This window comes from Oratosquilla oratoria, chromosome 33 (assembly GCF_046742065.1).
Source record: "Oratosquilla oratoria isolate Oo_2021 chromosome 33, ASM4674206v1, whole genome shotgun sequence".
In the NCBI taxonomy this organism is placed as follows: Eukaryota; Metazoa; Arthropoda; class Malacostraca; order Stomatopoda; family Squillidae; genus Oratosquilla; species Oratosquilla oratoria.
In genome coordinates this window covers 12,263,382-12,278,381 of record NC_134809.1, presented here as the reverse complement: position 1 = coordinate 12,278,381, position 15,000 = coordinate 12,263,382, and the positions used below count along the sequence as shown (strand labels likewise).

The window sequence follows — 15,000 nt, the reverse complement described above, 5'->3', positions numbered from 1 at the left end:
AGAACGCACCTGAATAAGAACTTTTAGAGACACCTGAGGGTGTATCACATCCTTGGAAATGTATCTTCCATTGGCATTGCATTAATGCGACTTTGTTTATAAATGAACAATCTGTTTATAAAGAAACTACCACAAAGAAAAACGAAATAAACATTCATCGATAAAAGGTATATTTGTTTTTATCTTATCAATATTGATGGTCCAGTTCGTATTCATTAACTTTTCCCTACACTTCTTATTCACCTCTTATTGTTTACTATCTTTGATATAATGTATATGGTCAACCCATAGCTAGGATTATATTATAAAAGTCAGTTTTGCGTGTGTATGTATTTGTGTGTGTGTGTGTGTGTGTGTGTATATATACGTGTATATATATGTGTATATATATATGTGTGTACACACACACACCCATATATATATATATATATATATATATATATATACATATGCGTGTGTGTGTGTGTTTTGTGTGTGTGTGTGTTTCTGTGTGTGTGTGTGTATTCACTTGGTCTTTGGATCACGTGTTGGACTCATGATCGACAGCTATTTCCCTCCTGGAAGAGAGCTCAGAGCTCGTAGGTCCGATCTATGGGTAATGCTATGACCTTTTCACACACACACACACCCAACTCCCCGCCCACGAGAGTCAGAGTAACGACCCGAAGCGCAGCAGTACCAAAATAATTTCGGTCCTGGGCAGGATTCGAACGAGGAGCTGCGGGCCACTTTCGTGGCAGCTCAGCGTTCTACCAACTGCGCCACCGAGTCTGTATGTGTGTGTGTGTGTGTGTGTGTGTTTTGTGTGTATGTGTGTGTGTGTGTGTGTGTGTGTATGTAACCTCTCCCACACCAGTCTTTTTATTCTCTTCCCTAATCCCGTTCGGAGAGGTCGTGCCTCTTCACATTTTGGCAAATGCCTGTGTGTCTTTGTGTGTATGAATACAGAATTCGATGTTCTGTGATGCCGCAGGTCGTTCTTATGTTCAGCTAATCTCTTTTCCATGCCCCGAGACGTCTCGCCGTAGTATGTTGCCGGACATCCACTACGTGGCGTACTATGTATTACACTATTCACGTTAATGTCTTGTCTTTCTTCACGTCTTACGATGTTCCTTATCTTTTTTCCCGGAGGAATATGCTATTTGGATGCCAGATTTTGATAACGTGTTGGTCAGGTCTTCTGCTTTTCTTGTATGTGGTACCACCAAATAATTCAAAGATTTCCTTTCTCATTTTGCTCTTTCGCGTATTTCTTTCGCCTTTTTCTTAATCTGGTTAGCAAGCCCGCTGGATATAGAAGCTTACGGAAGATGTCGAACGTGCGGAATATCTCATCCTCTATATATTCCTTGCTACATATCCTCAGTGGCCTACACGAAGGAAGAATCTAATCAATACTTCTGATTCGGTTCGTAGGAGCAGTGGTTGGCAACCCGCTTTCTCCAGTTCTTAGCAATCTTTACATGGATTTATTTTTAAAACTAAGTTATCACCTAAAATTCTCCCCCATAGTGTTACATAGTATAGATACATTGATGATGTCTTATGTACTTTGCCTACCAATGATGATCCTACTTTCTTCTTATCTAAACTTAATGCCTTGGTCCCTTCTATCAAATTCACCTTGGAAATAGAAGAAAGTAATCATTTATCTTTCCTTGATGTAATGATTTACAGAAATGAAAGGTCTTTCAAATTTGATATCTACAGAAAACCCACCAATGTACATTTTTATTCGTCTCATCATTGCAGGACAAAAATGTCAGTGTTATCATCAATGTTCCTTAGAGCGTATAGAATTTGTAGTCCGGAGTTTTTGGATGATGAATTCTTAAGAATATATGACATAGCTTCAAAATTAAAATATCCTAAGCACCTCGTAGATAATTCTTGTAAAATGGCAAAAACATCTTTCTATGAGGAAAATGCCAGTAAAACCTTTAATGTAAACAACCTACTTGCTTTTCCTTTCCACGAGAATTTTATCAAACTACCTTATATTCTTAAGACTTGCAACATTCAAGTAGCATTCAAAAACTCCAGTACAGTTAGAAGCCTTTTAATTAAAAACTCTCCTGATAAAATAGAAGGAGGTTTCTATTCAATTCCATGTAAAAATTGTGGTAAATGCTATATAGGTTAGACTGGAAAAAAGTTAAAAGTAAGGTTAAAACAACATCAGTATAGCGTCAGGAGTGGTCAAATGCCTAAAGCATTATTTGTTCATTTAAAGGATTTTAATCATTGCATTAATTGAGAAGGTGCCAAAGAAATGGTTAGAAATAAGTCATATTTAACTAGACATATAATAGAATCCAGTCTGATACAAGGTATATTTGTCAACAACTTAAGTTTAAGTCAAGAAATGTACAAACTTGATAATTGTATTGTTAAAAAAATGGTGGTAGACTCTCTTACAACCTTTTGCTGTTCCCATCCATTGCCTCCAACTTTGTATTAATACTCATGTTTGTATTGTCATTGCATGTACCCTGATGATGTCTAAATAGACGAGATCGATCAGTCATCATTTTATTATTTTCCTTGGTGGTTTTCTGCTCACACACACACACACACACACACACACACACACACACACACACACACACACACACACACACACACACACACACACACACACACACACACACACACACACACACACACACACACACACACACACACACACACATATACACACACACACACACGCACACACACACACACACACACACACACACACACACACACACACACACACACACACACACACACACACACACACACACACACACACACACACACACAACCGCACACTTGAACGCTATCTACTCGTACACATATAAACGCACGCAAACACAGATATATATACCTACACGTTCTATGGAATATATTTCATCTGATAACGCTGTGTCAGATAACCCAACCTCACACTAACTCACTATTGTCCTTCCACCTTTCGCACTAGATGGGAGGTAGTGCAGGTTCGAATGCTTTGGTTTCAAGCGTTCTAGCTGGTAGAGAACGCCTTCAAAGGCGAGACGTCGTCACCCGTCCGCCGACACAAATTCCCCTTCCCCGTTTCCCAGTGAAAGTCCTTTTGGAAATGATAATACACAGGGGTTGATAATCGCGGAAAAAGTTGCAATGAGTTTCACAGGGGGCCACCTGTGTTTGAATATATATTTTTTAAGTGATAATAAATATGGCTTAAAACACACACACACATACACACACACACGCACGCACACACACACACACACACACACACACACACACACACACACACACACACACACACACACACACACACACACACACACACACACACACACACACACACACACACACACACACACACACACACACACACACACACACACACACACACACACACACACACACACACACACACACACACACACACACACACACACACACACACACACACACACACACCAAGAGCTTTTTCCCCCTTATCAGGGAGGTAGCCAAAAGGCATATATCCACCCCCACCTATTTCATCCACCCCCATTCCACTCCTACCCACCACTCTTTCCTCCCTTTCATTTTAAATCCTCGTGAATGACGGGTCATCCCTTTATCCCGTCCACTGCCCTGGGTCAGAAGCAATGCAGCAAGACACAGCATATCCACAGCAAGGCCGCTTTACTTAATCGGTGATCCCCTCTCTCCGCCCCCTCATACAGAAAAATAGCAGACGGGGAGAAATTCCTTCGGGCTGCTGCGTCAAAATATCATTCACACAAAACCACTCCCTAATCCCTCTATCCCCCATCCCCTATCCACTCCCTTCCTTGCATAACAGCATTGTCTATACTTAGCCATTCTCCACTCACCCCTATCTCCTGCCCTCTCCCTTCCCTGCTCAACAGACAACCCCCTCCTGCTCAACGCCCCTTTCACCCCATCCATCCATCCATCCATCCATCTCATTCTCGGTCACCCCCTTATGTTCACTCCTTCCACCTCTGCCTTCCACACCTCTTTTACTAGTCTTTCTTCCCTCATTCTTTCCAAACCATCCAATACTATTTCATCGACTATTTCCCATCTCCTTTTCCACCTCCGCTCCCATCCTCACCTCCTTGTTCCTAAATCTATCTAACGTTGTATCCCCTACCATACATCTTGCACATTTCATCTCAAACACATTTAAACGTTTCTTTTCTGTCTTTCTCAAATTCTATGTCTCTGCATATATATATATATATATATATATACATATATATATATATATATATATATATATATATATATATATATATATACATATATGAGGAAAGAGAGGAAACGGAAACTCGAGAAGAGCTTTTGAGCTTTATTACCGACGTTTCGACACTTTCGTCTTTTTCAAGGTATTACCTTGAAAGTGTCGAAACGTCGGTAATAAAGCTCAAAAGCTCTTCTCGTGTTTTCGTTTCCTCTCTGTCCTCAAATTTGTCACGATGAATAATCATCATATATCTATATATACATATACATACACATATATATACATATACTACATACATATATATATATATATATATATATATATATATATATATATATATATATATATAATTCCCAGAACCTTATCGGTATAATCTAACTAATTACACTGATTTCACACTCCATTCCCCGTCACAGCTATTCCATGACGCGACATGGCACAAGCCAGTTTCGCCAATGTAATTGAATCTCACAGTTGTTCGTTACGGGACCTGTATCTAACGGACCCTTTATGTCCATTCTTATCAACCCTTGATAGTTTCCGAGAACCTCGGCCGCGTCTGATTCTTTCCCAGGTGAGGAGGGGGAAGGCACACACACACACAGCGGGGGCGCCGCGCCGTGTGATGTCGAGGCCTCAGTCCGTCGTCTTCGCCTTTTGTGCCTCGACTGGCGAGGCGCTGACGGGAACCGAAGGGACATTTAACCCATTCAACTCCGATGACAATATGTCTTGTCATTTGGTCAAATAAAACAAAAAATCATAAAACACCAAAATGTTTGATCAAACACCAGAAAAATATGACGTCAATCCTCGCTTCGCTCGCAGCGAAGCGAGGACTGACGTCATATTTTTCTGGTGTTTGATCAAACATTTTGGTGTTTTATGATTTTTTGTTTTATTTGACCAAATGACAAGACATCTTGTCATCGGAGTTGAATGGGTTAAGACCCAAAATTGTGTGGATGCGAGACCCGTACGCTTGCGGCCGAATGACAACTCACGGAGTGGGAAGTGAGAAACCCGTTGGTAGGGGATGCCCTGTCAGTTGCGGAAAGCCGTTTTTTTTTTTTTCTAGGCCGATGTTTGGGTCTCCTCCCCGCCTAGCCAGGGCTGTCGGGAACCAACGCGACATAGCGGGGAATCGAATTCACTACCACCTGCTCATGAGTTCGACACGGTAACATCCACAGGGCTACAGCACGGCTCAAAATAAAATGAAGAAGAAGAAGAAGAAGAAAAGAAGAAGAAGAGGAGGAAGAAGAGGAAGAAGAAGAAGAAGAAGAAGAAGAAGAAGAAGAAGAAGAAGAAGAAGAAGAGGAAGAAGAAGAAGAAGAAGAGGAAGAAGAAGAAGAAGAAGAAGAAGAAGAAGAAGAAGAAGAAGGAGAAGAAGAAGAAGAAGAAGAAGAAGAAGACGAAGAAGAAGAAGAAGAAGAAGAAGAAGAAGAAGAAGAAGAAGAAGAAGAAGAAGAAGAAGAAGAAGAAGACGAAGAAGAAGAAGAAGAAGAAGAAGAAGAAGGAGAAGAAGAAGAAGAAGAAGAAGAAGAAGAAGAAGAAGAAGAAGAAGAAGAAGAAGAAGAAGAAGAACAAAAAGAAGAACAAAAAGAAAAAAGAAGAAAAATAGAATAAGATAAAATAATAAGCGTAACCCTCCCCCCCCAAAAAAAAAGAAAAATATAAAACAACTGAAACTAGATTAATCTAATATCAGAATGAAATATATATATATATTAACAAAGTAAAAGAGACTTTGTACCAATTTGAAATGGTTACGATTCAATATATTTCCATTTATTCTTACTCCTGTCGAACTGAATCGAAATCAACATTTATTTTCAAATCAGAATTTCAAAAAAACAAATCATGAAAAATAACCACAAGTAGAATTTGCATAACAAAACATTCTGAAAAGATCTACCTTAGCATTTTCGTAAAAAAATACATACTCAAATATTATAATATCATAGTACTATAAGGGAAATTGTCTGTCTATATACCAAAAGCTTCTTCACCCTTGTAAGGGTGGAAGCCGTAGAAGTCGGTCACCCAAGTCCACCCATTTTATTTCCATCCATCACCCAACTTCCTTTTTTCAATTCTTTCTCTTGAGAGAAAATGTTCGGATATAATATTTGATTTTTTAGTGAATGGTCGAAGATATTGGGCCCGTTGGCGGGAAACTTTGTCTCAAAGTTCCCAAATGTCAAGGCAAAGCTATGTACCCCTCAGCACACACACACACACACACACATACATACATACATAAGCATACAAAAATATGCATAAGTGCGCACACACACACACACACACACACACACACACACACACACACACACACACACACACACACACACACACACACACACACACACACACACACACACACACACACACACACACACACACACACACACACACACACACACACACACACACACACACACACACACACACACACACAATATCCAATTGAGCCTAATACATGCCCCGATGGTGTGATGATACCGTGCTCGACCGTTAATTGAGCAATTCTAATTCGAGTATCGCCCAGGGGGCTGAAAATTTCAGCATCGCTGCACTGCGAGCCAGCATTCCAACTCTGGTGGGCAAGGAGCTGGGTATGTGTGTAAAGTTACCGCATTACCCATAGATTGGGCCATATACGAGTTATGAGCTCTCATCCTGGAGGGTGATAGTTGTCAATCACGAGTCCAACACGTGATCCAAGAACGTGGTGAATCACTCACCCACGCACATTTTGTGTATCAAATGATAAGATCAACAGACACAGAACGGTTGTGTTAGTTTCGCGTGAAATTGCACTCTATATAAGCGTTTGTATTCTTACCAGGAATTCACAAACGAACACGAATTTGAACTTTGCTGAGATATGTATCAAGCTAAATTACATTTGAGATGCTTTGCATGTTCGTCGTTATAGATCAGGTCAACGAACTGAGACATGTATTGTGTGGAATGACCTTTGGCTGTTGTGCCTGATGAAAGGTATTTGGAGCCACTAAAGCTCCATTTGTCCAAATAACGTCGAAACCAAATGAAACGATCTCCGAATGTCGGTCCAGCCAACACGAATGCCACGGCGGATTCGACGAGTCTCGTCGTTGCAACCCACTGGAAGTTAATCTTCGTGTAGCCTGGAAATGGTAGCAAGAAATTATTTTGTAAAATAGATAAGTCAATGAGGATTTGATGGCGGTAAAAAAGAGACACACACACGCGCGCCCGCTCACACACACACACACACACACACACACACACACACACACACACACACACACACACACACACACACACACACACACACACACACACACACACACACACACACACACACGCGCACACACACACACACACACACACACACACACACACACACACACACACACACACACATACACACACACACACACACACACACACACACACACACACACACACACACACACACACACACACACACACACACACACACACACACACACACACACACACACACACACACACAAAGACACAAAGACACACACACACACACATTTGGCTGATTTATATTAATTTTTGTTGAAGTCTCATCCTTCTGCCAGAGACAGACTTAGAAACGAAAATGTACAGTCCGCCTCTAGCTGCTCTGGGATTGCGGGTGATGGACAGATAAAAGAAGTATGATGTTCCTACTGGATCACTCATGCGTGGGATCGTCTTAGTTACTGCCCATTTGTATTCTATTATGCATCTCTCCTTAAGTGTGATGACTACACCACTAATGCATTCTCATTTATTATTAGTTATGTGTCAATTTATTATTATTTACTATTTACCTGTTTGTTGTTTGACTGTGCCTATGCGTTTATTTATGTATTTTATTTGATACTTACATTATTATAGTTTTTATTTATTTGTTTATTCATATTATTAGGACTTTTTTTTCGCATCCGACCTAGATATGGACCAAAAGGTCTCCTTTGGCATGCTCCGCCTTTGTAATCCTTCGTTTGCATGTTAAAGACTGGGAGGAATCAGATTTTCTGTTATCTGTTTTCATGATGTCCTCAATACTTTTCCATGAAACTCCACACTTCGACCGTATTCTTCAGCGACAAGTTAGTCTCTCCTGTTACTTACTTTATAGGTCTTTCTTGCGACAGATCATCGTTGATTAACATTCATGAATTCTTTTCTTCCTTCGAATTCGTTTCATCTCCCATTTCATATATCATTGTCTATTATTTCTAAATTTGACCCAATTTCAAGATTCTACATTACTTTTTACTGACGCTCATCTTCCCACTCCTGTATCCACTCAAGAACTTCATCTAGTTCTTCCACGAGCTGTTTGCAATTTTCCTCGTTGTTGCCTCTCTGTATGATAATAGTGTCATCTGCAGATAAGTTTGCATAGCTTTCGTCATATTACTGATGTCGAGTAGAAATATTAAAGGTGCCAGAACCAAACTCACTTTTCTTCAGTCCGATTTTTTATTTATTTTTTGTTTGTTCTTATAATTTTATGTCCTTTTACCCATCCTACTTTACCCTCTCCTATGTGTTATAACTTCCATATCCGTCTTTTGTGACAGACTCCATCGAGAGCACAGGCGTAAGCCTCTTCCAGGAAGTCTGCTATGTGTGTATGTGTATGTATGAGAGACCTTTCCACGTTCAGGTACACACAATCCATGCAAGCTTTCCTTTCATGCAACACATCAAGCGCTCTTGAATAAAGAAGAGAAGGTTTTGGTCTCACAAGAATGGCCGCGCGGAGGCCCAGTGGATACCGTGTCGAACTCATGAGCAGGTGGACGTGAGTTCGATTCCTGGCACCCGCTGCATGTCCCTTACGTTGGTTCCCGACAGCCATGGCCAGGCGGGGAGGCGACCCAAACATCAGCCTAGAAAAAACCCAGCGGTATGCCACGACTGACAAGGCTTGCCTTAAAGGGGTTTTTCACTTCCCACTTAATAGGATGGCGATTTTTTTTTTCTTAGGCTACACAAGACTTTCTTTCTCTAAATCGAAATTTCTTGTAAATCAATATTTCTTTCTTTTCCAAGTATTTCATTTGAAAATCTTTTTCACACATTATGGCTATCGTAGTAGTCAAAGGCATGGATCCTTTGAATACTTTTTGCACATTTGCAACGCATTTGAATATCTATAACCCAGGAACACATTTCCGGTGAAATGCCGCTTTCCTCGCCTCCAGAGAATATACAATCAGTTGGTGTGTTTCATCCGATGATTGTTTTCTAAATGTTTTCTAAATACAATTTGAGAGACGATCTAGCCTTGAGCTCCTTCTCATTTTAAAATTCTAGAGTAATTTAAACATTTTACCTACTTGATGTTGTTTACATCTTCCCTATCTCTACTCTTTTTTTTTCCAAACTCGTCTTCCTAACTAAATACTGTTTGGATGCTTTAATTTATTATTCCAGTTTCCATTTTCGTTTCTTCGTACAATACCCTTTCAATGTTTAATCTTATGCGTCACTTTACCGTTCACAAACCTGAAGATCATCTTAGATTAACACTTACATTTGTCAACGACAAACCTCTCCAAGTTTTTTTTCACTAATGTTCTTATTCTTGTGTATTCATTATTGGTTCTTTTGCATTCCTCAATTGCCTTTTTAATTATCTTTTTTTTACAACCTATTCCATGTCATGTCACCTTCTTGTCTCATTTTTTGTGCTCTCTCACTCATCTATGGCACGTACATATCCATTCCTACGTATCAAAGCTTCATGAAACTATCTCATTTCTTCTCTGTTTTTAGTGTCATTTAACTCTCATCTACTTTTTCAGTTTAGCAAAGCACTTGCATAGTTTCATCTTTTTTGTATCTCTATTTGGCCCTTTATTTATGTGTTCCCTACTTCCAGTATAAATTGAAAAACAACGTGAATACTATTGGGCATTGGAAGATCAATGTTTCAATCATCTTTCGTTCCTTGATTAAAACTGAATTTAGTCTCACTCGTGTATCTCTGCCTGTATGTCTTATTGGCTCCTTCTCACATCTTGCTATAATTTTTATATGCATTACTCTTTATACATTTTTATAGTAAATATGATATCAATAAAAAATATCAGCGAAGTATCACACAATCACAGTGTATTATAAGTAACGGTCTCGAAAAAGATTTTGGAGATACTGCCGCCGGCTTGATCTGCGTCACCTTGACAACGAGCTTGGTAATGATGTGCAATATCCATATTCAACCCTCCGATGCACATCAAAAGTAATTGGTCCATGGTGGGATCTTTCCTGCTTATACTCCAGTGCTCTCTCCTAGCTAAGGGAACAAAGAACAAATATACGACATGAATTTGGAAAAAATATAAATATATAAACACGAGAACATACCCGCTTCCAACCGCAATAACACACCCACGAAATGTGAGCAAAAATCTAATATATGAAACGTGTTGTTAAAGGTATTGCTACACTACATTACTTGATTGAAAAAACACGCAGAAATGTGGTCACAAACACGAAAACACACACACACACCCACACACACACACACCCACAAAAACACACACACACACACACACACACACACACACACACACACACACACACACACACACACACACACACACACACACACACACACACACACACACACACACACACACACACACACTCGGTGGCAGAGTTGGTAGAGCGCTCAACTGGGAAGCAGAAATGCTCCCAGCACCCAGTTCGAATCCTGCCCAGGGCCGAAATTATTTCGGTATCGCTGTGCCTCGGGTCGTTACTCTGACTCTCGTGGGCGGGGAGTTGGGGGTGTGTGTGTGTGCAAGGTCATAGCATTACCCATAGATCGGACCTACGAGCTCTGAGCTCTCTTCCAGGAGGGAAATAGCTGTCGATCACGAGTCCAACACGTGATCCAAAGACCAAGTGAATACACACACACACACACACACACACACACACACACACACACACACACACACACACACACACACACACACACACACACACACACACACACACACACACACACACACATATATATATATATATATATATATATAAGATTTACTGATTGAAATGGTCTACAGCAATATTAGCATTGCTTTATTTGTAAGAAGCACTCTTAATTCTTCTTATGTGAGTGCGAAGTTTTCCAGTCAGGGTCACCTTCGGTAGCCACAAGCTGGTGAAGACAGGAATGGGAATAGAGCAAGGATCAGCTAGGTCATATCACTCGCTTTCACTAGATCGGTTTTTGCAGGAGAAGGAAAATGTCTATAGGAAAAAGAAAGGATACTTGCGTGAAAAATGGCTGTTGTCAGTGAGCGCGATGTAAGGATACTTTATTGATTCTAATATCGCGGCTCGAGAGGCAAGGGGCAAGAGGCAGGCGGATCGAGACTCGGGTTTATTTAGATCAACAAAAGTTTGGGAAAGGGTAGGAGAGACAGTGGGAGAGGAAAGCAGAAAGAACAATCTTTGTGAGAGAAAAAGTGAAACGAGAAAATGGACTTTGAGAGGAAGCTAGAAATGATGTCAATCTTAATAGAATGAAAATCATGTGCGTATATATGCACATGTGAACGTGTTGGTGTTCATGCGAAATGTTTATATGTCCTACGAGAAGTGAGTTCGCTTCACTCTCCGTGTATAACAGTGAATATTATTCTGAGGAATAGTGACACGGTTATACACGGCTTCTCGTGTATACCGCTTGAGGGAGAGACACAGAAAAAAAAATGTTTTCCGTGAGGTCTGGGTGTTATTTGACGAATTAGGTGTTCATGCTTGGCTTGAAGTCTTTCAAGATGTCTGGTGTGTAGTTTGCATCTGTGTTGATTGAGAAGCCCGATGGTGTTGGCAGCCTGTTTTTTTATTTATTTATTTTTTTTTATTCAGAGGTTCTAAAGTCACTCCATCTCGAAATCGTGACGAACCTGAGTGGGACTTTCTGAGCCTTATGAAGGGAGTGTTTGTTTTGGGGGAATATCATCTGACTCTACCTTAGGGACTATCGCAGAGATGGTCTGACCAGTGTTAGGTACATTCATCGTTTAGCGGGTAGTGTTGTGGCTTTGAAGGATTTTAGTTTGCCCATCGAAGCCTTAGCCCTCGCTCACTGTATGCGGAGTTCAGGCAAGTCCACTGTCCAGTGTGTTACTTAACTCACAGTCGTGGTCCTTCACCGGGCTACCCATGTTGTTTACCTAAAGATGAGTGTTCATGATTGTATCGTAGGTTTGCTCGTAACGTAAACATACAGATTCAAATTTCAACGGTTTGTTTTTTTAAAACATGTTCTGCATTGTGTGCAAAGCTATCTCCAGTGTTCTGTATCTACTAACGTGGAAAAGAAGGAACCTGGTTGCACGGGTAAACCGACTCTAAGGGATAATTCGTACACAAATTATGAAGGGGAAGGACAGAGCCTTGAGGTACTCCAGTCTTAGGTACCAAAGGTCGTGATAGGTAATCCTACCACTTTATGTTTTTTTTGTCTTGTCATCCAAGTAGTTGCAGAGGAATGATAGGTCAAAGTCTGTATTGGCATAGCCACAGTGAAGTTTGCATGTCTGTTGTCCAACTGTTTAATTAAAGGAGCCTCTAAAAATCACAACAGACTCTCCCACCAGATAATTGTCACGAGAAGAGTTGTACTGAAAAATATAGAAGTATAAAAGTGTTGGCAACAATTCAAGAGAGAGAGAGAGAGACAGAGAGAGAGAGAGAGAGAGAGAGAGAGAGAGAGAGAGAGAGAGAGAGAGAGAGAGAGAGAGAGAGAGAGAGAGAGAGAGAGAGAGAGAGAGAGAGAGAGAGAGAGAGAGAGAGAGAGAGAGAGAGAGAGAGAGAGAGAGAGAGAGAGAGAGAGAGATAGAGAGAGAGAGAGAGAGAGAGAGAGAGAGAGAGAGAGAGAGAGAGAGAGAGAGAGAGAGAGAGAGAGAGAGAGAGAGAGAGAGAGAGACTATCAAGATACTTTGACCTTGAGGCAGAGGCTACTTATTAAAAAAATAATCTTTCCTGGCATCATAATACACGAAATAGCCTGAATGAGAATGAGGGGGAAGAAAGAGTATGAGGAAATGAAAAAAGAGGAGGAGGAAGAGGAAGAGGAGGAGGAGGAGGAGGAGGAGAAAGGCTAAGCGAAGAGGAAAAAAAAAAAAAAAAAAAAAAAGGGAGTGTCGGAAGACGGGGAAGAGGAGCCCCGTGCGTATCGGGTGTGGCATCGTATTTCGAGGGTGTGCCATTCTCTTCGTGAATCAGTCTCTGTCCAATCAAAATAGTTTAGATTTTCTGTTCCCCGGTGTTCCCTCCTCCTCCTCCTCCTCCTCCTCCTCCTCCTTCTCCTCTTCCTTCTCTTGCTCCCTTTCCTTTTTGCCCCAACCTCTCTCCCCTTCTCCTCCCACTTTTCACCTCCTCCTTCGGTGGTGATGGGATATAACTTGGAATAACTTTTCCACCGTCGACACTGCAACCTCCGAGTCAACTTTTTTTTTTTTTTTTTTTTTTTTCCTTTCCTTGTCTTTGTCATCTCGTGGCATCAAATCACGGCTGGGCTCCTTAGTTGCTTCCAGTGTTGATCCATAACACGTTCGGACTAGGGTCATCCTCGTCTCTTTTAAGTGAATGAAATCATCTAATGTTACCCTGATACATACAATATCTATGAAATACGTTTAACTTTTGAGGGACGTTATCAATAGATTGTATCGTGGCTAACATCCACTAATGTCATTCATCTAATGGGCAGATTCTTAACAAGATGAATAGAGACTGTACCAACCAACCGGACTCCATGGCTACATTTTAAGTAGGGATTGTGCTAAGTTTGAGGGTTTGTCTGAGGAAGGGAGGTGATTTCTCCTTTCACAATAACACTATATTGGGTCGAGTCTCCATCCGCAACTGAAATATCTATAAAGGAATTCTACATATTGATAGCCGACTGAACTTGTTACATCAAAAAAGGTGTAACGAAAACAGTCTGACAAATCGTCATGGAAACTGACATACATTCAAGATATTGAACCTGAAAATTGACCGTAATTACAAAACCCTTCATCATCGGAAATGTGTGAGAGGTTCAATATACTTAATAGCAATGGTCAGGGTCTAGTGGTTAGCGTCCTTTCCTTGCGGTAATGATTAGCAAAGACAAGGGTTCGAGTTCCAGTGACGGAGGTCCCTTATTAAAGAACACCGGAAGATAATGTCGATCGTGAACAACAATTGGGTCCCACGCGCTGCCAACTAATGTAAAGTCTCTTAACTGGTCGTGTTCGTGGAGCTCACACGGGTGGGCCCCTTAACATACTGTAATTTTAACATTCGGATTTTGTTTAGAATTTCGTAATGTGCACAAGAGCTTTAGAAATGGAAGTACATTGCATGCCAAAGAAGATGAAGAAGAGGAAGAAGACATGGAAAAAGAAGAAGAAGAAGAAGAGGAAGAAGAAGAGAAAGAAGAAGAAGAGGAAGAAGAGGAAGAAGAAGAGAAAGAAGAAGAAGAAGAGAAAGAAGAGGAAGAAGAAGAAGAAGAAGATGATGAAAAAAGAGGAAGAAGTGGAAGAGGTGGAAGAAGAAAAACTGGAAGACCTTCCATTTTCTCTCTCTTTCCTGTAGTAATATCTCTGACCCCCTCCCTCAATGAAACACCTCGCCATTACTCCCACTTATTCTCTTTTCCCTTCTCTTTCTTGAGCAGAACAAGCTATCTCTCCAATCAGTTCCTTTCTTTATGTCCTACACTTCTCCTC

At 40.7% G+C, this 15,000-nt stretch overlaps 2 protein-coding genes across 8 annotated transcripts in view; one reads left to right on the top strand and one right to left on the bottom strand.

The window, feature by feature from the left end:
- The window catches only part of LOC143017754 (uncharacterized), a 10,028-nt gene extending 9,858 nt beyond the window's left edge, over positions 1-170 (top strand). Inside the window, exon 4 of the mRNA XM_076172606.1 lies at positions 1-170. This exon is cut by the window's left edge and continues 747 nt beyond it. The gene's annotated coding sequence lies outside the window, so the exon portion shown is untranslated.
- Positions 1-15,000, bottom strand: part of LOC143017755 (orexin receptor type 2-like) — a 460,398-nt gene that overhangs the window by 66,292 nt on the left and 379,106 nt on the right. The window lies entirely within an intron of this gene.